This window comes from Dipodomys merriami, unplaced genomic scaffold (assembly GCF_024711535.1).
Source record: "Dipodomys merriami isolate MVZ:Mamm:240054 unplaced genomic scaffold, mDipMer1.0.p SCAF_2, whole genome shotgun sequence".
Taxonomy (NCBI): domain Eukaryota; kingdom Metazoa; phylum Chordata; class Mammalia; order Rodentia; family Heteromyidae; genus Dipodomys; species Dipodomys merriami.
Window position 1 is genome coordinate 12,192,220 of NW_027203381.1, and position 22,843 is coordinate 12,215,062.

At 44.9% G+C, this 22,843-nt stretch overlaps 1 protein-coding gene and 1 long non-coding RNA gene across 3 annotated transcripts in view; one reads left to right on the top strand and one right to left on the bottom strand.

Moving 5' to 3' along the window:
- The window catches only part of LOC138831966 (uncharacterized), a 152,186-nt gene extending 140,954 nt beyond the window's left edge, over positions 1-11,232 (bottom strand). The window contains exon 1 of the long non-coding RNA XR_011373472.1: positions 10,934-11,232. This is a non-coding gene — a long non-coding RNA (uncharacterized lncRNA). The remainder of the gene's footprint in view (positions 1-10,933) is intronic.
- The window catches only part of Atp8b1 (ATPase phospholipid transporting 8B1), a 107,543-nt gene continuing 95,374 nt past the window's right edge, over positions 10,675-22,843 (top strand). For both annotated transcript variants that reach the window (XM_070029058.1, XM_070029059.1), the window contains exon 1: positions 10,675-10,858. The gene's annotated coding sequence lies outside the window, so the exon portion shown is untranslated. The remainder of the gene's footprint in view (positions 10,859-22,843) is intronic.

The window sequence follows — 22,843 nt, forward strand, 5'->3', positions numbered from 1 at the left end:
GTTGTAGATGTTGAGATCTGAATATGAATGGATTAAAAATAACTTTCCTAGACTTGGAAAAAGGTATATTAAGTGAAGTAAGCAAGGCCCAAAGAAACATAGGTCCCATGGTTTCCCTTATTTGCTATAACTAGTATATGTCTGAGTCAAGCAGAAAAGATCAGATAAGTTGATATTAGGGAAATGAACCCTAAGATATATATTCAAATATTTTTTTCTTTCATGTGATTGTTTCTAACATATTTATAAGATTATTTCTTTGGGAAGTGGTGCTGTAGCTCAAGTGGTAGAGCACTCGCTTTGAGCTGAAGAGCTGAGGGACAGCGCCCAGGCCCAGAGTTCAAGCCCCACGACCGACCAAAAAAAAAAAAAAAAAAGAATATTTGCCAGGCGCTGGTGGCTCACACCTGTAATCCTAGCTACTCAGGAGGCTGAGATCTGAGGATCGCAGTTCAAAGCCAGCCCGGGCAGGAAAGACTGTGAGACTCCTATCTCCAATAAACCACCAGAAAACCAGAAATGGTGCTGTAGCTCAAGTGGTAGAGCGCTCGCCTTGAGCTGAAGAGCTGAGGGACAGCGCCCAGGTTCAAGTCCCACGACCGACAAAAAAAAAAAAAAGATTATTTCTTTGTTGCTTTGTATGTCCCTCCCCCATGGTATAACCCCTGCTTTCACTTTATTTGATGTTGGTATAATTTGTGGAGGGTAAGGGAAAAAACAAATCATTTAAATAGGGACACAGGTGGACCCATTGCAACAATGAGATGTACAAGTCGTTATGTTGGAAGATGAACTTTACAACTTTGGTGAGGGGGGAGGGAGGAAGTGAACTTGGGGGGGCCTCGGGAGGATGGGAAGGGATGGGAAGGGGAAACAAAGGAGGAGGCTACAATGCTTGATAAGAAATGTACTCATTATCTTGCCCATGTAATTGTAACCCCCCTGTACAGTATTTTCACAATAAAAATAAAAATAAAAATAACTTTCCTGGGCTGGGTATGTAGTTTAGTGGTAGAGTGTTTGCCTAGCATGCATGAAGCCCTGGGTTCAATTCCTCAGTACCATATAAACAGAAAAAGCCAGAAGTGGCACTGTGACTCAATTGGTAGAGTGCTAGCCTTGAGCAAAAGAAGCTCAGGGACAGTGCCTAGGCCCTGAGCTCAAGCCCCAGGACTGGAAAAATAATAATAATAATCATCATCATCATCATCGTAACTTTCCAATGAAGCATAGCTTAAAAGGTCATGTGTGTGTGTGTGTGTGTGTGTGTGTGTGTGTGTGTGTGTGTGTGTGTGTGCGTGTGCAATACTCAGGATCAAGCTCAGAGCTTAATGCATGCTAGCAAGTGCTCTATCACTGAGTCATACTCCAGCAGTTGTGTGTGCATGTGTGTGTGTGTATGTATGTTAGATATAAGACTGTACTTCTATTCATGGATGGACAAAAGAGACTCAGCTAGTTTTTGTTTTTATTTTTTTGCTGGTCCTAGGGCTTGAACTTAGAGCCTGGGCACTGTCCCTGAGCCTCTCTGGGCTCAGGGCTAGCACTCTACCACTTGAGCCACAGCTTTACTTCCAGCTTTTTCTGTGTCTGTGGTACTGAGGAATCAAACCCAGGGCTTCATGCATGCTAGGCAGGCACTCTACTACTGAACCACATTCCCAGCCCCGGCCAGTTTTAAATAGATGAATATGAGATGTCTTGAGAATGCTTTCAACCTCAGGAAAAGAAGATCAGAGCAATGAGTTGATGTATGAGCCAAGCACTAGTGGTATTGTTTAGTTCTCTCATTGATTTTATGGGTTGTTCTTGGGTTTTATATTTGCTGTCCTGTGATTTAGCTGTGATCTGTCCCTGCTAAAGCTCATGTTGAAATTTAACACTTGCCAACTGCAAGGAACATTACAGTACAGTTTTAGAACCAGAGGGAAAGCTTCCAAAAAGTGAGAAGATGGTCACATACCAAGCATGGGGAATCATATGCCATCAAGCATCTGATAGTAACACCAGAATCAAAATATAATAAAACTATGGTTTTAATTTTCTGGTCCAAAATCCTATAACATCAAATTATGAAAAGAGGCCTGTAATCCTAGTTACTCAGGAGGGTGAGATCTGAGAATCATGGTTCAAAGCCAGCCTGGGCAGGAAAAGTCTATGAGACTCTTATCTCCTATGAACCACTAGAAAACTGAAAGTGATACTGTGGCTCAAAGTGGTATAGCTCTAGTCTTGAACAGAAGAGCTCAGGGATAGCTCCCCAGCCTGAGTTCAAGTCCTACAATTGACTAAAACAAAAGTTATGAAAACAAAATAAAGATATTCTTGAACATGTGTAATGTACATGTGGATTATCATCCTCAAATCCTTTCTTTCCTCTTAACAGAAACAGAAGATGCTAAGAACAGGTTGCACTATAAAAACATCATATATAAAATTTATGTGTAAAATATGTAACAAAAAGATTATATACAATATAAAACATGTAAAATATATACAAAATATTATATGTGATATAGATAAAACATTACATATGCAATGTGTCTTGGACAGACATATATTTTATTTATATGTTATGCAAATATACACTATAAACATTAAGCTCATATATTTATTTGTACACACATACTCTTCTATCCTTGACATTATCTTATAGAATATATATCTTGGAGATGGCCCAAACATCAGCAGTACTAGATCTCCCTAGTCTTCATTAAATTCTGGATTGGCATTTTATAAAGATATTATATGGGTGTAACTTATTATATGGTTAATAACATTATTATTATAACCTATTATATGGATATAACTTCTATTAATAGACCTTGAGGCTACCCATAATATGTATTAGCGAAGAGAACACTGTAATGAATATATGTAATGAATATATGTAATGAATTTGTGCAAATATACAGGTGATCTCTAGGATAAATTTCTAGATAATGAATTTTTGAAATATGAGGTGCATATGCTCTGGACTTTTCTTCCAAAGCAGTCACATAATTTGCAAGCCTACTAACAGTATATGAGTGCTTGCTTCCTCATTAACACTGACAATGTGTGTGATATGAGACACATATATGCATGCATATAAGTACATACATGTACATAGGCACATACATGTACATAGGCACACATAGTCTTTCATGGTTCCTGGATCGGAAGTCCTTCTCCAAGGCAGATCATAAAAATGATCATTTCTCTTCTCCCAAGGTAAACTATTGAAACTCGAGTTTCTCCCTCACCTTTCTGTCTTAGAGCTGGCCGACAGAAATTGTCTGACCTATGTTCACTTACAGAACACCCCCGTTTCAGAAAGGGTCCTGCCCCATACCTGGAGAAAGGAATGTTGCACAGAGAGGCCATAAAGAATCTCAACAGACAGGCCTGGCTGGGTTTCCCTACTCTGTCTATTGGCATTAGATCATAACCCTTTTGTACAATTACCTTTCTACACATGAAGTACACGTGCTTGAACTTTCTACAAACTTCTGAACTTTTCTTCCAAAGTTATATAATTTGCAAACCTACTAATATTATATAAGTACTTGCTTCCTCTTTAACACTGACAGTATGTGTGATATGAGATATATACATACATGTAAATATATACAAGAGCATATATATGTATTATATATATGTATATATATATATATATATATATATATATATATATATATATATATAAAATGTAGACTTTATGCAATGAAGTTCTCCATGAAAACCCAAAGGGACAGAATTCAGAGAACTTCTAAGTAGATCAACACAAGGAGGCCCTCAGAAAGAGGTGTTCCTGGAGACATGGGAAACCCTCTATCTTCTCTCTATCAGGAAACTTGAGTCATGAGGGAATCAAACTAAAGAAAATGCAGAAAGTATACTCAACAGGCCTACGGGCTTGATTCAGGATGGAAGTCTGGGCAGGGTGACCAAGTCTCCTTCAGCATGACTGAAGGAGAGATGGCATAGCCCCCTTACAACCAGGGATCTTTAAATATTAGGCAGAGAAAGTGAAGTCAGGCAGGGCAGATGGACGTGGGTGAGCTGGAGGTCAGGTGAGAGAGCAATCTTATTCTGACTGGGGAGTTTCAAGGTTTCAACAGCATTTGTGTCTGTCAGGGGTGGCAGTGGCAGATGTGGCCTTGGTCCCAGGCTCTCTTCCAAAGCCACTGGGTGTGTTTGTTGATGGGGTGTGGGGAGAGTTGACTCAGTGGGGTTTGCAGCAAGGACAGTTCTAAGATATGGCTGTCAGGGAAGAAGGTGAGTGCTTTAGGTTAAGTTCTTTTCCATCAGTCTCTCTCTGTCTCCCTCTATCTCTCTGTCTTCTTCCCTGGCAGTAGTAGCCTCATGCTTGCTAGGCAGGTATTCTATAACTTGAGTTACATTTTCAGCCCTTTTTACCTTAGTTATTTTTCAAGTAGACTTTCACATTTTGGCTGGGGGTTGGCCTTGGACTATGACCCTTCTACCCATGTCTCCTGCATAGCTGGGATTATAGACACATGCCACTGCCTACTTTATGAGGGCTTGCTAATTAGCCCAAGCTGGCTTCAAACTAAGATTCTACCAATCTCTGCTTGGAACTACAGGTGTGAGCACCATGCCTGGCTTCTTTATTTATGTCCATTGTAAAGAATGAGTAAATATCTTTCATCATAAATGAGTAAATATATCTTTTCCTTGAATTTTGTGAGTCCTGGTAGTAAATCATTAGCTCGTAAAAGAGGGGTTGTGGGAGCCCTGATTTTTTTAGCTGCTCAATAGGAAGCACAGGTAGAATGATGTAAGGGTGTATGGACAGAGGCCTTGGGGTCTGAGTAGCCAATCTGTGGGACTGACACTACCTCAGATAATATCAGAACTAAATAGAATTGAATCATGAGACACCTAGATGCTATCTTTTGCAGAACTGATGGTACTGAGGGGTACCCTCACATAGCTGGTGTCAGAAGTGATTTGTGTGGGGAGTACAATAGGAGAAGCTGAGTCTGAATTCAAGTTGTTTTCTTTTTCCTTTGTTATCTTTATTATTTTAAATTTCTTGGTAGTGCTAGAGGTTAAACTCAGAGCCTCATACTTGCTTGGCAGGTGCACTATCATGTGAGCCATGCCTCTAGCCTAGCTCTTTGCTGGTTATTTTGAAGACAGAGTCTAGTATACTTTTCTGCGTGGGCTGGCTAGCTCTCAGCCACTGAGTAGCTAGGATTACAGGTAGAGCCACCAGTACCTAGCCTCTATTGATATCTTTAGAATAACAACAAACAAAGAAACCTCCCAGTTTGATAAGTGAAAAATACTTTGTTTTGTTTCTTATTATTCAGTTTTGCATTTAATTTGCTGAGGTGAAATCTAGGGAAACCAGCAAGGCAGTGTTGACACTCTCAGCAATTTCTGGAAGATTCTGAATGCTATTCTTTTTATTGCTCCAGTGACAACAAATCTTATCTGAATCTAATTTCTAAACAAATAAACAAACAAAAAATCTGCAGGCACATTTTTTTTCCAGAAGGAAGTAAAGACAGGCAAATCATAACCTGCAAAATATCATGAACTAGAGAGAAATACACTTCAGAAGCCTTTAAAATAGTAGTGGGTTGTGATGAATGAGATATTTCCAGGAGCCAGCCTGGTATTGTAGAACTGCCTGATAATAACAGATGACTAAGAAAATTGGAAGCAGAAGAAAAGACTACATAATGATTGGGAACAATAACCATACAGATCATTCATTTATTCTACAAAAACTGATCAGCACCTGGAATACCAGAGCAATGCTCCATACAAAGACTTATTCTCAGAATACTTGTCTGTCCAGCTATGCAAGAAACATAAATGGGAGGATCCAGGTCCAGGCCAGCCTGGGCATAAATGTGAGACCCTATTTAAAAAAAAAACTAAAGAAAAAAGCACTGGGAAGTTGGGAGGCAAGGCTCAAACGGTAGAGCACCTGCTACCTCATGAGCAGGAGACCTGAGTGATCTAGTTGAGATTGGTTGAGATAGGGATTTCACATTTTTTCCCCTTCTGACATTGAACCACAATCCTCCCAATCTCCACCTCCTGAGTAATTAGGATTGCAGATCTGGGTCCCAACGCCCAGCTGCAATACAATTTTTTTTTTTTTGGGTCCGGTCCTGGGGCCTGAACTCTGGGCCTGGGCGCTGTCCCTCAGCAATTCAGCTCAAGGCTAGCGCTCTACCACTTGAGCCACAGCGCCACTTCCGGCTTTTTTCTTTTTGCTTATGTGGTGCTGAGGAATCGAACCCAGGGCCTTATGCATGCAAGGCAAGCACTCTACCACTGAGCCACCTTCCCAGCCCTGTAATACAATTTTTTATTGTATATGAGTTAGAAGAAGAAAAAGAAGCAGAGGAGGAGGTAAAGGTGTTTGTTATACTGTAGTAGAGGAGGCAGAAATTTGTGTAACTCAAAAGGAAATAGTAAGTTACATGTGCCAGTGACAAGAGATTATATCATTTATATCATTAAAAGCACCATTTAAACAGGCAGATATTTGAAGCTTCTAATGTCATTGCAATGACAGGCTCCTATAAAAGGTATCTTCTTATCATGTTTAAAACTCTCTGGGCTGAAAGTATAGTAGAGCATATGTTGAGCATGTACAAGGCCCTCTGCTCGATCTCCACCCTTCCCAACAAAATAAAATTCTGGAGCTCATCTATGCATTGGTGGCTCACATCTGTAATCCTAGCTACTCAAGAGGCTAAGATCTAAGGATCACAGTTCAAAGCCAGCCCAGGCAGGAAAGTCCATGAGACTCTCACCTCCAATTTAACCACCTAAAAGCTGGAAATGAAGCTGTGGCTTAAAATGGTAGAGCCTTGAGTTTACACTTGAGTTTACAAGCTCAGGGACAGTGCCAGATCTTGAGTTCAAACCCCACAATCAACCAAAAAAAAAATTCTGGAGCTGGTCTAGACAATCTCTGTGAAAAATTTACCTTCCAAAGGAGTTCCTTTTGACTGCCAATTTAGAATTACAAGTGTGGCCCAAAGATCTTTCCATTCTCATTAAATGCTTTAGCTTAAATGTCCACTGGATCTAGGCAGAGAATGAAATACAGACACATCACCTCCCTTTAAGTTTATCTCTTATCCTTTGGCTCTTTCACCTTGTAGTGAAAAGATTCTAGGAAAGAAAATTTCAGTACAATTGAACTAGTTCTTGGAGCAATCTCTCCACATCCAGTAAACAAATACAATATCATGCATACAATACAATGTTCAATACTATATACAAATGTTTGTGAAAGCTCAATCTCAACCAATCTCAATATTGTATACGATGTGCAATATCAACCACGCTGCACAGTAGTATCACTACAAAATAAAGCCAACAAAAGACACAGTGGCAGGACATTATAAACAGCAAAAACTGGCATGCACTGGCATTCTGAAGTTTTATTATTTTCCCCCCCTGCAGCTTGAAAGGGGAAGATTGGTTATTGAGAGAGAATTCTAACGAATGCCAGTGCTCATTCAATGGCCACCTGAGAACTCTGGAGAGGCATTATTAGGGTGGGTAGGACCAGGGCTCTGCTAGGACAAAAAAGCCATTTCTCAGTGACTTATGTAAGGCTTAACCCTTGTTGGATTCCTAAGACACTTTCAATGATAATTGAGCTAGAAAATGTGCCCTGAAATTAGGCCTCATCCATTCAGAGAAGATGGGGACAAGGTAGGTTCCAGGAAAGACACATTTTCTTTTTTTTTATTGTGAAAATACTGTACAGAGGGGTTACAATTACATGGGCAAGATAATGAGTACATTTCTTTTCAAGCATTGTAGCCTCCTCCTTTGTTTCCCCTTCCAGGAAAGACACATTTTCATAAAGGCGTGCGATCTAGGATGAAAGTCTGCCTTCTTGCAACTCTTTTCCAATTCCCATTCTTCATTCTTCATGAAGCCTACTTTGTATTGTTTAAAATTGTGACTCATCTTCTGATCTCTTAATCCTGCCTGAATATTATTATTGTTGCTTTTGTTTTGAGGCAGTGTCTCAAAGGCTAGCCCTGACTGGCCTTGAACCTGTGATCCTCTGGTCTCAGCCTTCCCAGTCTTGGAATTATAGGTGTGTACCACCATACTGAGATAATTATTGTTATTTATTCTTGGTACCAGGGTCTTGCACATGTTAGGCAAGTGCTTTACCATTCAGTGCAATTCCCAACCATGGTACTTTATTTTTTAATATACAAATCTTAAGTGTACAAGTTGATAAACTCTTATATCTGTGTGCCCTCAGACCCACCACTGCTGTTGGGGTACAGAGCTTTCATAGTACCTCAGAAGGACTTTCACAGTACCTCCCAATTAGGCCTGTGGCCACTACTTTTTTTTTTTTTTTTTTTTTTTGTCTGTCATGGGGCTTGAACTCTGGGCCTGGGCTCTGTCCCTGAGCTCTTCAGCTCAAGGAGAGTGCTCTACCACTTGAGCCACAGCTCCACTTCCAGTTTTCTGGTGGTTTGTTGGAGATAAGAGTTTCACAGACTTTCCTGCCCAGCCTTGCTTTGAACCATGATCCTCAGGTCTTATCCCGAGTAGCTAGGATTACAGACGTGAGCCACCAGCGCCTGGCCTGTGGCCACTTCTGACACCAGATAGCATTCATCTGATTGGTTCACTGATGCTCTAAACAACAGTTCAGTGTTGACACCTTGTAGTCAATTCTTGGATGAATGAGTGAAGCAATACTTATTGTGCCCCTATGTCCACATCTCCCTTCTAGAGCAATCTATAAGAGGGGAGAAGTGTGGCTTGGAAGCTTTCTCCTTCCACCCCCTCCCAGTGTCTGAACAGCTGTGGTAAAGGCAGCCCTCAGGATGGACTTCCCCAGCTCTGGGTACAGATAAGGACTGGATGCGTCCTAGTACGGTCTCCTCTGTGTGACATTTGGTTGGACAGATTTCGCCCTCTGTAGTGCTGCTGTAAGGAGAGCCTTACTTCAGTACAGCATCCCGTCTTATTTCCTGGGTTTGCTATCACTTCCTCTGAAATAGCCTCTTTCCTACTCAGCCTTGAGAACGTGCCCTTCTTCCCTGCTGTGCACTCTGCCCGTCAAGCGCAGGTTCAGGCCCCTCCATGCCCTGACCATTTTTTGTTCCAGAAATGTTTCTTGCTGGTGGCAGCCCCAGCAAGCTCCTTCGTGCTGCGGAAGAAGCTTCCACCTTCGTCCTCAGTCTCTCCTAATCTAGTCTCATTAGTTTCTCTAGAACACAGCCTTGCTCCTGTCACGGCTTGATCATGAACTTCCAGTAGTCTACTGATTCTACGAAAACCAACCCAAGCCTTGCTCACTGCCTGAGCCCACCCCTCACTCTCCCAAAACAGCCCCTCTCTTCTCTTGCCTCTGTCTCTTTGTTGTGCTGTTAGGCTCAGAAATAAGTACTGGAAGGAATCCATAAGATCACTTAGTCCAACTTCAAGTTACAGATGAGGAAACTGAGAACAGGAGAGGGCAAATGACTGATTAGCACCACCTAGTCAAAGATCAAGAGCGGTGGATGGAAAGGAAGCCCTTTTAAATATCACTCGAACCTTGTATAGGCAAGTCAGATCAGCGAGCCTCACTTAGAATAATAGCTCTCTCCCTAGAACGGCCAGTGTTTGCCACCTCCCCTCACCCTTGGAGCTTCTCTAATGCCTCCAATTGGGAAGCTGAACTGTGTCTCTCTTTCACACACACACACACACACACACACACACACACACACACACACACACACACACACACACACACACACACACACACACACACACACACAATCTAATCATCCCCACTTCCATCCCCGAGCTTCACGAGGGTGCTAGGCAAGCGCTCTAACCACCGAGCTCACGTCCAATGTCTAGGCAAACTCTTCCACCGTTGACTTCGCTCCATTCTGACCCCTAGCGCCATGTCCATAGTAGGTGCGCAGCCAGAGCCTACCGAACCGAGCCCCGCCGCCAGGGGTGCGTGAATACACTGGCCGGGGAGGAGCGCCTCCCAGCCCGGACTCCGGCCAGCATCGATCGCTGCCCGCGGGCATACGTGGTTCCACTCCTTTCCACCCCAAACGCCTAAACGTGAACAACCCGGGTCCCCGAGCCCCAGCCTCGGCTCGGCGGACCGCGACGCGCATCCAGCGACGGGTCCCGAAACGTGACTTGGCACCCGGAGAGCGCGGCTCTTCTTACAGAGCGAGTTCAGGTCCCGCGCGTGAACACGACCGTGCCAGCTTTCCGGGCTGGCGCGCTCGCCGACCCCAGGCTGCGGCCAAGCCGGCAGAGGGCGGGAAAGTGACGCGGGACTGGCGGGGTGGACTGCGAACTGCGGCCCGGAGAGTGCGGGGAACGGCGAAGCCGCGGGGGTCCCAGGCCGGGCCGCGCGGGGCGGCGCGCTCGGGCATCGCCGGGGCGCACGGGGGCGGCGGGGGGCGCGGCCGGCCAGCTAGCCCCCCTCCGCCCCGGAGGAGGGACCAAGAAAGACGGCTCGCGAGGCCCGCCCCCAACTCCAGCTCCAGCCTCACCGCAATCGCGGCTGCGGGAGGGAGACTGGAAAGGCTCCTCCCTGGAGCCGAGAAACCAGTTTGGCCGGTCGGACCGAGCGGAGAGGGGGGGGAAAGGGGCGGCCGCTAAGGAAGGGCGCACCGAGACGCGGGGCGGGCGAAGGCGGGGAGCCATTGGCAAGTGGCGAGAGCCGGAGGAGTCACCGCCAACTGGACACGCTCCCCGGGGCCCCGCCAGCCCCGTGCGCCGTGCAGCGCTAGCGCGGCCGCAGGGCTGGGGCCGGGCGCGAGGCGGCCAGGTGAGCGGGCGCACCCGGCGGATGTCCCAGCCGGGGCCCAGCGAGCGCCAGGTAAGAAGGGCACGGCGCCGGGGCTCCCCCCGACCCTCCCGCACGGTGCCAGCCTCCCGGGGCTCCTCGGCTCACCCGATCGTCCTCGGTCCATGAGACTCCAGGGATCCGGGATGCGGTGGCAAACGCTGCGCGCGCCTTGGGGCTTCCCCGCCGTGCCAGGGATGGGATCTGGGTGGAGGCGAGGGCGGGGGTGTCGGGAGACACCGGGAGCTTCGGCACCTCCGGGTCCAGGAGGCGCGGCTGGCGGGGCTGGCAACTCCGTGGAGCGGTCGGTGGGATCCTCACCTGTTGGGAGGCGGGAACTCGCCGGAGCGGTTGTAGAGTTTTTGTCCCCCCCCCCCCCAACCCACGCTGGTTTGCGACCGCCGTCTGGGGTTGAGCCCCGGGGGGGGGGGGTTTAAACTGGGCTGGGCGTTTGGCCCCTCGCGGAGTGCTGCTGGCGGCCCCCACGGAAACCGCCGCCCCTCTGGAAGTTTCCCAGTGGCCGAGTCTCAGCGGAGCTCCCCCGCCCCCCTCCGGGGGCTGATGCTCAGGTGCGTCCGCTCCGGGTCTCAGAGCCCAGCGCGCCTGCCTCGGATCGCGCCTGCGGGGGAGCAGGTGAGGCCGATCGGAGAGCCCCGCCGCTCCCGCTGCGGAGCTGGAGGCCGCCCGCCCCGCACCGCTCCCGCACGCGAAGACGGGGTGGTGCCCAAAAGACACCCTTGCCTGGAGGCTGCCGGGCCGCGTCCACCAACACCGACGCGAGATGCTCTCCTCCCTCCCCGGTCCGCCGCTGTCACCTCTCTGCCGTGGGGGGGGGGGGCACCGGAGACATTGCGGGGTCTGGCGAGAACACCCCGCTTCTCGTGCTCTGGCCGGGAGGGAAAGGAAAGCCAACCAGTCCGAGGGGGGAGTGCGCGTATCACCGCCGGCTCTGGAGGCTGGGCTCGTAGATCTCAATCTTGGGGGTGGGGGGAGAGGAGGGGGCGCAAAGCTTCCGACAGGACCGTGATCTGTAAAAGCCCCGGGGACCTGTCCGGTTCGCCAGTGGCACCCCTCAACCCCAGGAGACATCCTGGGCCTGCACACACTGGCCCAGGCGGTCTTCGATCCTTTTCTTGGGGAGCTCCGGACACCTCGGAGTTCTGCTCCCGGATGCTGCTGGACCTTTTTGGAGTGAGAAAAGATTTCCTTCTTCTGATCTTCCTGGTGGCCGGGCCTTCAGCATGTTGCTCTGCATCGCTGCAGAAAATAAAAATCAAATGAAACCTGGCAATACTGATGAGAAGCCCGGAGACCACGCGGCACACAGTAGGGCGCGGAGGAAGGTTATGCTTTCTTATACAGAGGTTGTATCTGTCAAGCGCCTGTCAAAGAGGGACCCGCACAAACCTTGAAGGAGAAGCGCTCTCGTTTTCATCCTCTAAAGGAGTGCTTTGGGGTTAGGCCCCGAAATGCCATTCCTTATTTCTGGGTCTGTTGCTGAAGACTTTATTAAGCCCTATTATAAATGTATATGCTGTACAAAAGATGATGAATGGTTATTAGCTGATTAATTCGGGGGGGGGGTGTGGAGAAGTCACGCCTGCCTGCAATTAAACCTCTGAAGCTTTCTAATGATTTTCTTTATGTCTTGGAGGTTCCTTGTGAGAACGCTTAACCACTTGGCTCTCTTACCACTTTTCTGGAGGGCTCTGCTTTGATTCTTTTTAGAGGTTCTTTGTCTAGATTACTAAGGAGCAAATGACCTTGGGGCTTACTTGATACTAGTGGACATACATTCCACCTGGGTTGGCCATTTTCAAGCTTTCCTTCTGAATTTTAAGGATGACAGGCACCTGTGTTCACTTGTCCCTTCCTTGAGAGAGAGTGTGTTGTCATGAGGATTTGTTTTCTAAGTAGAGGCTTTAAAACAATGATTTGCAAGGCAAGTGGCTTAGTTAAAAACAAGTCTTCCATGAGAGGCAAGTTGGGGGCTGGCTCCATGCTCAGCCTGACTTTCATGCTCAGGGGGCTTTAGCACTAAGGAGTGCAAGGTCACAGGTGCCCTGGAAACTCTTCCTTTTTTCCTTCCATCCATTCTCCCTTCTCGTGTCCTTCTCTTCCTTTTAAAGTAAGGACTAGGAAGAGGATGCATGGCTTCAGATTCCCACAGATTGCAGTTCTTTTCCTAATTGTATAACTTTGGAAGGATTCTTAAGTCTTCTAAATGGTTTACTTATCTTTAGAGGGAGGAATAAATATACTATCCATCTCTTTTGGGTTGTTGAAAGAATTACATGACAGAATATGTGAATGTCTTTTCTACATAGTGGGTATCTGAATGTTGCGTTCTTATTTTCATTATTAGATGGATACTACTTTCATTTTTATTTTGTGCAGTGCTACCACTTAAGCCCATAGCCTTGTATATGAGAGGCAAGCACTCTGCCACTGACGAATTTTCTCTAGTCCCTAGACATGGCCTTTAAAAAATAGTAGTATATTGGTTAGGTATTCGATATGTGTTATTATTACTATTTTTTTCCAGTCCTGGAGCTTGAAGTCAGAGCCTAGGCGCTGTCCCTGAGCTTCTTTGTGTTCAAGGTTAGCGCTCTACCACTTGAACCACAGTTCAGTTCAGCTTTTTCTGAGTAGTTTATTGGAGATAAGAGTCTACTGACTTTCCTGCCCAGGCTGGCTCTGAAGCACTATTATTGTTTTATTATTATTCTTTACTGTGGACTGAAGGACTGAACGCAGGGTCCTACATATGCTAAGCATGCACATTGGGATATCTTAAATATTTCATCAGCTTACTAGTTTATTAGTTTTTTGTAAGCAATATTCACTGAATGCTAGTTATCTTTGTACCTCTAGAGAGATCTTAATATTCTGTTCGCCTTTGCTTTTTAGTTTTAGACTTTATGTATGTATGTATGTATGCATGTATGTACCAGTACTGGAGTTTGAATGCAGGGCCTGGGCACTGTCTATTAGCTTTTTCACATAAGGCTGGAGCTCTACCACTTAAGACACAGCTCCACTTCCAGCTTTTTGCTGGTTAATTAGAGATAAGAGTTTCACAGATTTTACTGCCCAGGCTGGTTTGAACTAAGATCCTCAGATCTCAACTTCCTAAGTAGCTAGGATTACAGGTGTGAGCTACTAGTACCTGGCAGTTTTAGACATTTAAAAGAAGCCTGTGCACTTTGGAAATCAGAACAAGTCTGCATCTTCACAGAAAAGGTGCCTTTAAAGATTCTTAAGCACTTGCTTTTAGAATTCATTTTCATATTTACTTCTAGATTAGTGTCTTGGGAAGTTCTTCTTTCAGTGTCCTTAGGTGTCTTGTGGGTTTTTAGACCAGGTTTTGGCATTGTTCCATTAGATTAATTATATTTTTGCCAGTAAGTCTTTTTTTACTTATAGTAAAAAAAAATTACTCCTGGAAGAGTTTTGACAATCACAGAAAGAAGATAGTTTATGGAGAGATGTTTTTCATCCTGAATCTCTATTCCAGTACCCAACTAAAAGTAATACCCAGTCACCCAATCTAATACCATTCAAGGCTCTTGTCACTGAAGACCTAGTTTCATTGAGAATGAGTCATATATATATATATATATGCATATATATATGTATATGCACACACGTGTAACATATGCACATGTCAGTCTTTTAATTCTCTCTCTCCTCTCTCTCTCTCTCTCTCTCTCTCTCTCTCTCTCTCTCTCTCTCTCTCTCTCTCTCTCTCTCTCTCTCTCTCTCTCATCAGTCATGGGGCTTGAATTCTGGGCCTGAGCGCTATCCCTCAGCTCAAGACTAGCCCTCTACCACTTGAGCCACAGTACCACTTCCGGTTTTCTGGTGATTTATTGGAGATACAAGTTTTGTGGCTTTTCCTGCCCAGTCTGGCTTTGAACCATGATCCTCAGATCTCAGCCTCCTGAGTAGCTAGGATTACAGGTGTGAGCCCCCAGCACCCGGCTTATTTCTTAGTCCTTAAAAATTTTTAGTCTTTGCAAAGACATAACTTTTTTATCATTTGATTGTTTTATGAACAGATTACTTTCCTTCCTGATACTTCTAAATGCATTGCACTTTTAATTGCATTATTGCCCAAACCACTCATGATGGAAATATGTTTGATTACCGGTCCCAGAGAGCTGTGTGAGCGCAGTGGAAAAGTCTCCTCATCCTCTACCCCAGGTTCTGATCCAGGCTGCTTCCTTGCTGTATAACCTAGGGTGAGTTACTTAATCTCTCTACTGCCTCATTTTCCTTGCCTGTGATGTAATAAATTGCAAATGAGACAGAAGAGGAGGGAGTCTGTAGCGCCATAATTGGTAGTCATTATATTACCACTGTGTTGTTGCTAGTGATCAGTCTACACTCTTCAACCGGCCCATGGCCTTTTACTTTGACCTTTCTTCAAGTTTGACTCTTCCTTCAAGTTAGCATTTCTTTACCAAACCCTGGTGTTCGTTTGTACGGAGAAAGAAAGAGCTCTTCTGGATAAGGGTTATGTGATAAGACTCCAAATCCATCCTGCTGTTCTGGAGTTTGAGGTTCTGCATGATCCTGCCTTGCAGAGGATGATCTGTCCATCATAGCCACAAGGGAGCACCTAGCCATTCCCTCCGCTGGAGCTGCCTTGACCTGTCCAGGGGAGGTCCTTGGGACACAAAGTTGTACCCCTTCTATCCCTCACTTCCTGTCTGTTCTCTCCCTTATTCTTCATATTCCAGCTTTAAAATGTAGTAGTGTCTGTGCTGGGTGTTGGTGGCTCACGCCTATAATCCTAGCTATTCAGGAGGCTCATGGTTCAGAGCCAGCACAAGTAAGATAGTCCGTGAGACTTTTATTTCCAATTAACCACCAGAAGTGGCACTGTGCTCAAGTGGTAAAATGCTAGCCTTAAGCAAAATGCTTAGGGATAGTCCCCAGGCCCTGAATTCAAGCCCCATGACAGACCAAAAAAAAAAAAAGTACTAGTGCCTGAATCAGGAAGCTTCTCAACAGGATCTATGTTCTTTGCATAAGTTTCCTGATCATGGAGCCTTGGTAAATATTGCTAATGACAGGGAAGCTTGGTATATTTTTCAACTGTACCAGGGGATTACTGCCCAGCATCACGGATGTCTGCACACAGAGCCTGAGGTGAAGTTTTAATTCTTTAATAAGGAAGTAGGTATCCTCTCTCCTGGACATTAGTCTTCTCTGAGAGAGGGGATGGTAGCATTCTTTCCTAGAGGGCAGCTGGAGTCACTTCCAGTTCTGAGGGCCGTACTTCTTACCGGTGTCCATGTCTAGTGCATTTGTATTTAAAGGGACAGAGATGAGCCTGGATACTTCTGCGTCAGTCTGGGGAAAGGACTGAGTCCTGGGAACCGGGTTATCCTTGTTCCTGACTGCCTCTCAGTGACTAAGGCCACCTGTTCCTCATCAGCAGGTTGAACGTCTGTGATTCTACATGGAGTGTGTGTGGAACCTGACCTTTGGATGGAAGCTTTAGGTTTTTACTGGACTGTTGTTTTATAGCTTTGGTTGTGTGTGGTTTCTTTTTCTTTCTGAATGGCTTTTATTCTACCAGAGTTAAGGTTTGTTTGTTTTGGGGCAGGCTGTGTTTGAAAACAGTTTTTTAATCTTTACTTAAATCCAGTTGAGCTAGAAAATCTTCATTGGTGATTTTGAGGCCATCAGACTTCTTTACACATTGGACATGATCTTCATTCACTAAATGTCATGTGTAAGCACAATATTATATGTTTGGGTTGTATCTATCTTTGGCTATCATGAATATTATGTCTATGGACAAATGTGTTTAAGTACTTGTTCCTATGGATTTGGAGATCTTAAATGTGTGTGTGTGTGTGTGTGTGTGTGTGTGTGTGTGTGTGTGTGTGTGTGTGTGTGTGTGTGTGTGTGTTGGTACTGGGGCTTGAACTCAGGGCCTCTCACTCTTGCTTAACTTTCTCCACTCAAGGCTGGTGCTTTACCACTTGAACCTTATCTCTACCATCTCTGCTTCTGGCTTTTTGCTGGTTAAGAATCTCCCAGCAAGGATTTTTTTCTTCCTGAGCTGGCTTCAAACTGTGATCATCATCATATCTCCACCTCCTGAGTAGCTAGGATTGCAGGTATGTGCCACCATTGCCCAGTCAAAAATTATCTTTCATAAATCAAACAGGGAAGTGGAGAATGTAGTTAATACCTGGCTTTCCTTCAAAACCCACATGTGGAGGTAATGGTTGCATAAGAGATGCACAGGGTGGCTGCCTGCTTCTCCCTTTACCAGAAGCTACTCTTTCTAAGCTGGCAGTCATTTGTCATCCTCATTCAGTTGGCCTGTGGTATGGTGAACACTGCATTGTGTGTAAGGGTGGGTGGAATTGGTCAGGATACATAGCCCATGACCTCACAGTGTCTACAGATGTGGTCCTGCTAGAGATGACATTCCAGGGTAGAGAACAAAATCCTTTAGCTTCTTTCTAGAGCTGAATTTTTGAAAATCTTTCTAAATGGAATACTTACACACCAGCTCATTTTCTACTTTAGACTAGAACCCACAGCTCTCAAAAGGAGTTTCTAAGGCCAAATGTCAGAGTCACCAACTCACGGATCTCTGAAAGGATGTGCATCTATGGGCCAGCAACTTTCCAGAAGGAGACTGTGGAGCCTTTACATGTCAGTCTGTCATGGTGAAAACTCTATTTTCTAGGGCACAATAATGTCACATAGGAGTTTATACTCGCACAGTGGCCCTGAAAATTAGCCAAATATGAATTTGCACATGGAAAAGCAAAGTTTTCTTTCAAAGCAAAAACAAGACAATAACAGCAACAACAAACCCTTCAACCCCAAAGAGCACCATCGCAGAGAATCCTTCCATTTCCTGGCTCATGCTGATCACAACCACAGAACAGATTTTGTCACATGGCAAATGTCTAGGAGATTTGATACTTTGTTTAGCTCAACCTGATAAAGATAGTTTCTATTTTTTTCCAGTTTTATGCTTTACCCTTTACAAAGAGAAATGTCACGGTTCTAAAAGGTCAATGAGAGAGCCTCAGGCTGTGTGAGTAGTAAAGAGAATAGCATTAACATGTCCTGGATCTTTGCCATCATTCAGATCGAGATTGGTTAAAGCACAACATTTAGTGTGCTCCTAAAGTTAGGATTAGACTCATTTCCTTTGGCCCAAATAGCTCTGAAGTTCTCCTGTGGAACTTTCTGTCCCCTAGGTCCTCCCAGGGCGACCTCCTATACTGTAACATCTTCCTAGGTAGGCTCGTCCTTCTAAATCATCCATGAGCTATAGGAGAAACTGGGGCCACATGCATACTGCTGGCTGCCAGACATCTGACAGATCTGTTAAGATCACATCCTGGGTGCCAGGTCCAGCCAGCAAGCAGAGCCCAAGACTGTTCTACTGAGCTCACATTTGGGAGAGGGGCCAGATAGGGGATGCTAAGTGAATATAGTAAGTAGGGAATTGTGTAGTGGGCGCTGCAAGGTGAGTGCAGACCTGGGAGAATGGTGAAAAGGGAAATAGCCACCAAGACGCATTGTAATTATAAACTGATTGAGTGAGTGTTAACCCCTTGGGACAACTCCTTACAGAGAATAAAAATTCATTTTTTAAAAAGGACCCAAGCTCAGAGAGACAAATGATGCGTATTTTCTCTCATCTGGGGGAGCTAGATATAAAATAATAATAAATTATATAAGATCCCTAGGCATTCACACACAGTGAGATCAAAGAAGGACACTCTTAGGAGAGGAACGGAAAGGCACAATGCCTATGTGCATCTGATCATACAAAATAATATTTATTGAAATGAATTTCAGGAAATGAAAATGAGATTCCCCCCTCCTTTTTTTGCTGTTTTGTTTTCTTTCCTTTTATTTCTGTATGTTCATTGTCTTTGGGAGTGTAAGGGGAGGCACAGAAATAGAGAGACAAAGGGTGAACAAATGCAGCAGTGGTATTCACTGGACACTATGTTGAAAATGGACTATATAGCTTGTGGGTGGGGAGGGGAGGGAAAAACTGGGAAAGAGTGAAAGAAGGGGTGACATTGTCCAAAAAGAAAGGTACTCTTTACCTGACTTATGTACCTGTAGCCCCTCTGTACATCACCTTTATAATAACAATAAATAATAATAATAATAAAAGAACCACAGGGCAAGTGACTGTCAGTAGAGCCTGGCTCCACTTTTGCTAGTGGCCAAGGGAGATCTGGGGAGAGCGTCCCAGGAAGAAAAGCCAGGCCACTCAGCTGAGGTCCTAAGGTGGGAGGGCCTGGCTGGTCTTATGAGCAAGGGGCCCAATGCCTCTAGTAAGTGAGGAAGAAAGGAAGGGAGAAAGAGAAGCTGAGACAGGCTCCTATGTCTTCCCAGACTGGAGAGGTATAGGCAGGTGGATCATGAGTTCAAGGCTAGCCTAGGTTATATAATGAGATCCTGTTGAAAGAAAGAAAGAAAGAAACATAGAAAGAAAACAAAGGAGAGAGAGATGACAGGGTTATAGCAGTGAAACTTCCAGAGCCTTCCCAGCTGTAAGGACTTTGGCTTTGACTTTATTCAATGATGGGGGAGGGGGCAGAGCAGATGCTGCTCACTGAAAAATTGTAATTTGACTTGGATCATTCTAGTTGTTTGTGTACTCCGGGAAGGGAAAGGATCCCAGGTTAAAAGGCAAGGCAGGCCACCAGGGTGATAGCTATGGGGTTGAGATATCAACAGAGACAGACAGACAGACAAGAAACAGAGACCGAGAGACAGAAAGAATTAGATACAGAGAGACAGACACAGAAAGAAAACAAGAGAGACACAGAGAGAATAAGGGAGAGAGGAAGGAAGGTAGGAAAGAAAAGTAAGGATTGAGAATGTGATTAGGCAAATAAAGGTAAAATAAGGATAACTAGATAGACATAAATGTAACTTTTAATGTGATAGATTACAACAGGATTTCCAGACAGATTGGATATGCTTTGTGTGTGTGTGTGTGAGAGAGAGAGAGAGAGAGGAGCTAAAGATAATGATCTTGGCAGAGCCTGAGTTACAGAAGGAAATCTGAGTTTCTGAATGCTGTATATTTCCTGGGCTGAGTTCAGATGACTGGTAATAGATCATAAGGAGGCTCCCCAGAAATCTACATATAAGGTTTTGCTGGAAGAACTTGAACTGTGTTTATCATTAGTGTGCCTTCCTAGTTTGGTAGGGCAGAGGTTGCTAGCAAAGGGGGATGGTTTGCAGAGTCCACAGGGCATCAAGCAAGCAGGCCAGCATTGCAGGAGGAAGAAGTAGGCTGCCCCTCAGCAACTCTTCCAGCCCTCTACTCTCCATCCCTTGCTATCCTTTACCTGAATGGAAAGACAGACTTTTCCCATTCCTTAGATATGGCTTTCCCCAGCTTTATACACATGTCCTTTCCTTCCTTCCTTCCTTCCTTCCTTCCTTCCTTCCTTCCTGCCTTCCTGCCTTCCTGCCTTCCTGCCTTCCTGCCTTCCTTCCTTCCTTCCTTTCTTTCTTTCTTTCTTTTTCTTTCTTTCTTTCTTTCTTTCTTTCTTTCTTTCTTTCTTTCTTTCTTTCTTTCTTTCTTTCTTTCTTTCTTTCTTTCTTCCTTTCTTCCTTTCTTGCTGGTGCTGGGGCTTGAACTGTCCCTTAGTATTTTTCACTGAAGGCTGGTGCTCTACCATGTAAGCCACAGCTCCCCTTCTGGCTTTTTGTTAGTTAATTGGAGATAAGAGTTTCATAGACTTTCTTACCCAGGCTGCCTTCAAACCTCAAGCCTTAGATCTCAGCTTCCTTACTAGGTAGGATTACAGGCCTGAGCCATCAGTGCCTAGCTTGCATGTATTTATTATTATTATTATTATTGATTGTGGGGCTTGAACTCTGGGCCTGGGCACTATCCCTCAGCTCTTCAGCCCAAGGCAAGCACTCTACCACTTGAGCTACAGCGCCACTTCCGGTTTTCTGGTGGTTTATAGGAAATAAGAGACTCATGGCCTTTCCTGCCTGGGCTGGCTTTGAACTGAGATCCTCAAATCTCAGCCTCCTGAGTAGCTAGAATTACAGGCGTGAGCCACCAGCGCTTAGCTTGCATGTACTTTTAGAAACAACTTTAAGGTATCAGGTATATGCCATGTAATCAATCCTTTTAAAAAGTGTGCAATTCAATGTAGTTTTTTTAAGCATAGTTTCAGAGTTGTGCGACCACAATCCATTTGGAACCTTTCCATTGTCCTGCAAAAAATCCTATACTGTTGTCTTGTCCTCACTGTCCCTGGCAAGGCCTGACCTACTCTCTCCATGGGCTTGCCTGTGGCCGGCACTTCATGTAGATGGAGACATACAGAATGTGGCTTTTGTGTATCTGGCTTCTTTCACTCAGCTTGTTCACTAGGTAATATGTATCACTGCTTCATTTCTTTATATCGCCAAATGCATGCGTTACTTTCTGTATATAATGTATTTTTGTGCATGATACCTTTTTGACTGAGTACCAGTGACTCATGCTTGTAATCCTAGCAACTAAGGAAGCTAAGGAATGAAGTTTGCAGTTCAAACCAGCCCTGGCATACAAATACGAAAGACTCCTCATCTCCAATTAACAAGCAAAAAACTCAAAGTGGAGGTGTGGCTCAAGTAGTAGAGTGACAAACCTGGGCAAAAAAAAATCTAAGCCAAGCCAGGCACTGGTAGCTCATGCTTGTAATCTTAGCTACTCAGGAGGCTGAGAGCTGAGGATTATGGTTTAAAGCCAACCTTGACAGGAAAGTCTTTGAGGCTCTTATCCCCAGTTAACTACCAAAAAACTGGAAGTGGAGCTGTGACTCAAAGTGGTAGAGCACTAGTCTTGAGCAGAAAAGCTCAGGGAAAGCACCCAAATCCTGAGTTCAAGCCTTATGATCAACCAAAAAATAAAAGTCCAAGCCAGAGCTCAAGACCCTGAGTTCAATACCCAGTACCACCTCCCCCACCCACACACATAAAGACAAGAGATGGAAATGTCACACATAGACTGACCTACCATGTGCTTAAAGGGCTAAAACATGTATGGTGTGCATTAACTTGTTCACCATCACAACTAGATCCAAAAGTCCAGTTTGTGAGTAAATCTCATTAGTACTGTAAATCTCATCTGGTGACAGAATGATTTCCTTTTATCTACTGAATAAATAATTCTAGGCCTGGGTACTGTTCCTTAGCTCTTTAGCTCAAGGCTAGCACTCTACCACTTAAGTCACAGTGCCACTTCCGGCTTTTTCTGCTTATGTGGTGCCAAGGAATTGAACCCAGTGCCCCATGTATGCAAAACAAGCACTCTACCACTGAGCCACCTTCCCAGCCCAATAAGTAATTCTTAAATACTCAGCACTTTCCAGGCTCCTGTGGCAGGTACTGGTGCTAACTAGAGTGATGAGGAAAATTAGCACTGTCTTCCTCCACATGGAACTCACAGGGCTGTTGGGATGCGAAGAGATTGGATATTAAAAACTGTGGGTCGAGGCAGGTGCTGGTGGCTCATACCTGTAATCCTAGCTACTCAGGAGGCTGAGTCTAAGGATCATGGTTTGAAGCCAGCCCAGGCAAGGAAGTTGGTAAAACTCTTATCTCCAATTTGCCATCATCAACAACATTTTTTTTAAAGCCAGAACAGGAGCTATGGTTCAAATAGTATGGGGAAAAAGCTAAGGGGCAGTGCCAGGCTCTGAGTTTAAGCTTCAGTACTGGTACCAAGAAAGAAAAGAAAAGGGAAAGGGAGAAGAGGGGGGAGGAGGGGGAGAGGGAGGGAGGGAGGAAAGAAAGAAAAGGAAAGAAAGAAAGGAAGGAAGGAAGGAAAGGAAAGGAAAGGAAAGGAAAGGAAAGGAAAGGAAAGGAAAGGAAAGGAAAGGAAAGAAAAGAAAAGAAAAGAAAGAGGTATTATTAGGATTCCATAATGATGTCATCTTGAGCAGGTGAAACAGGCCTGGGATGTGTCGTCTTTGAACGCTGCTGTACCTTCTGATC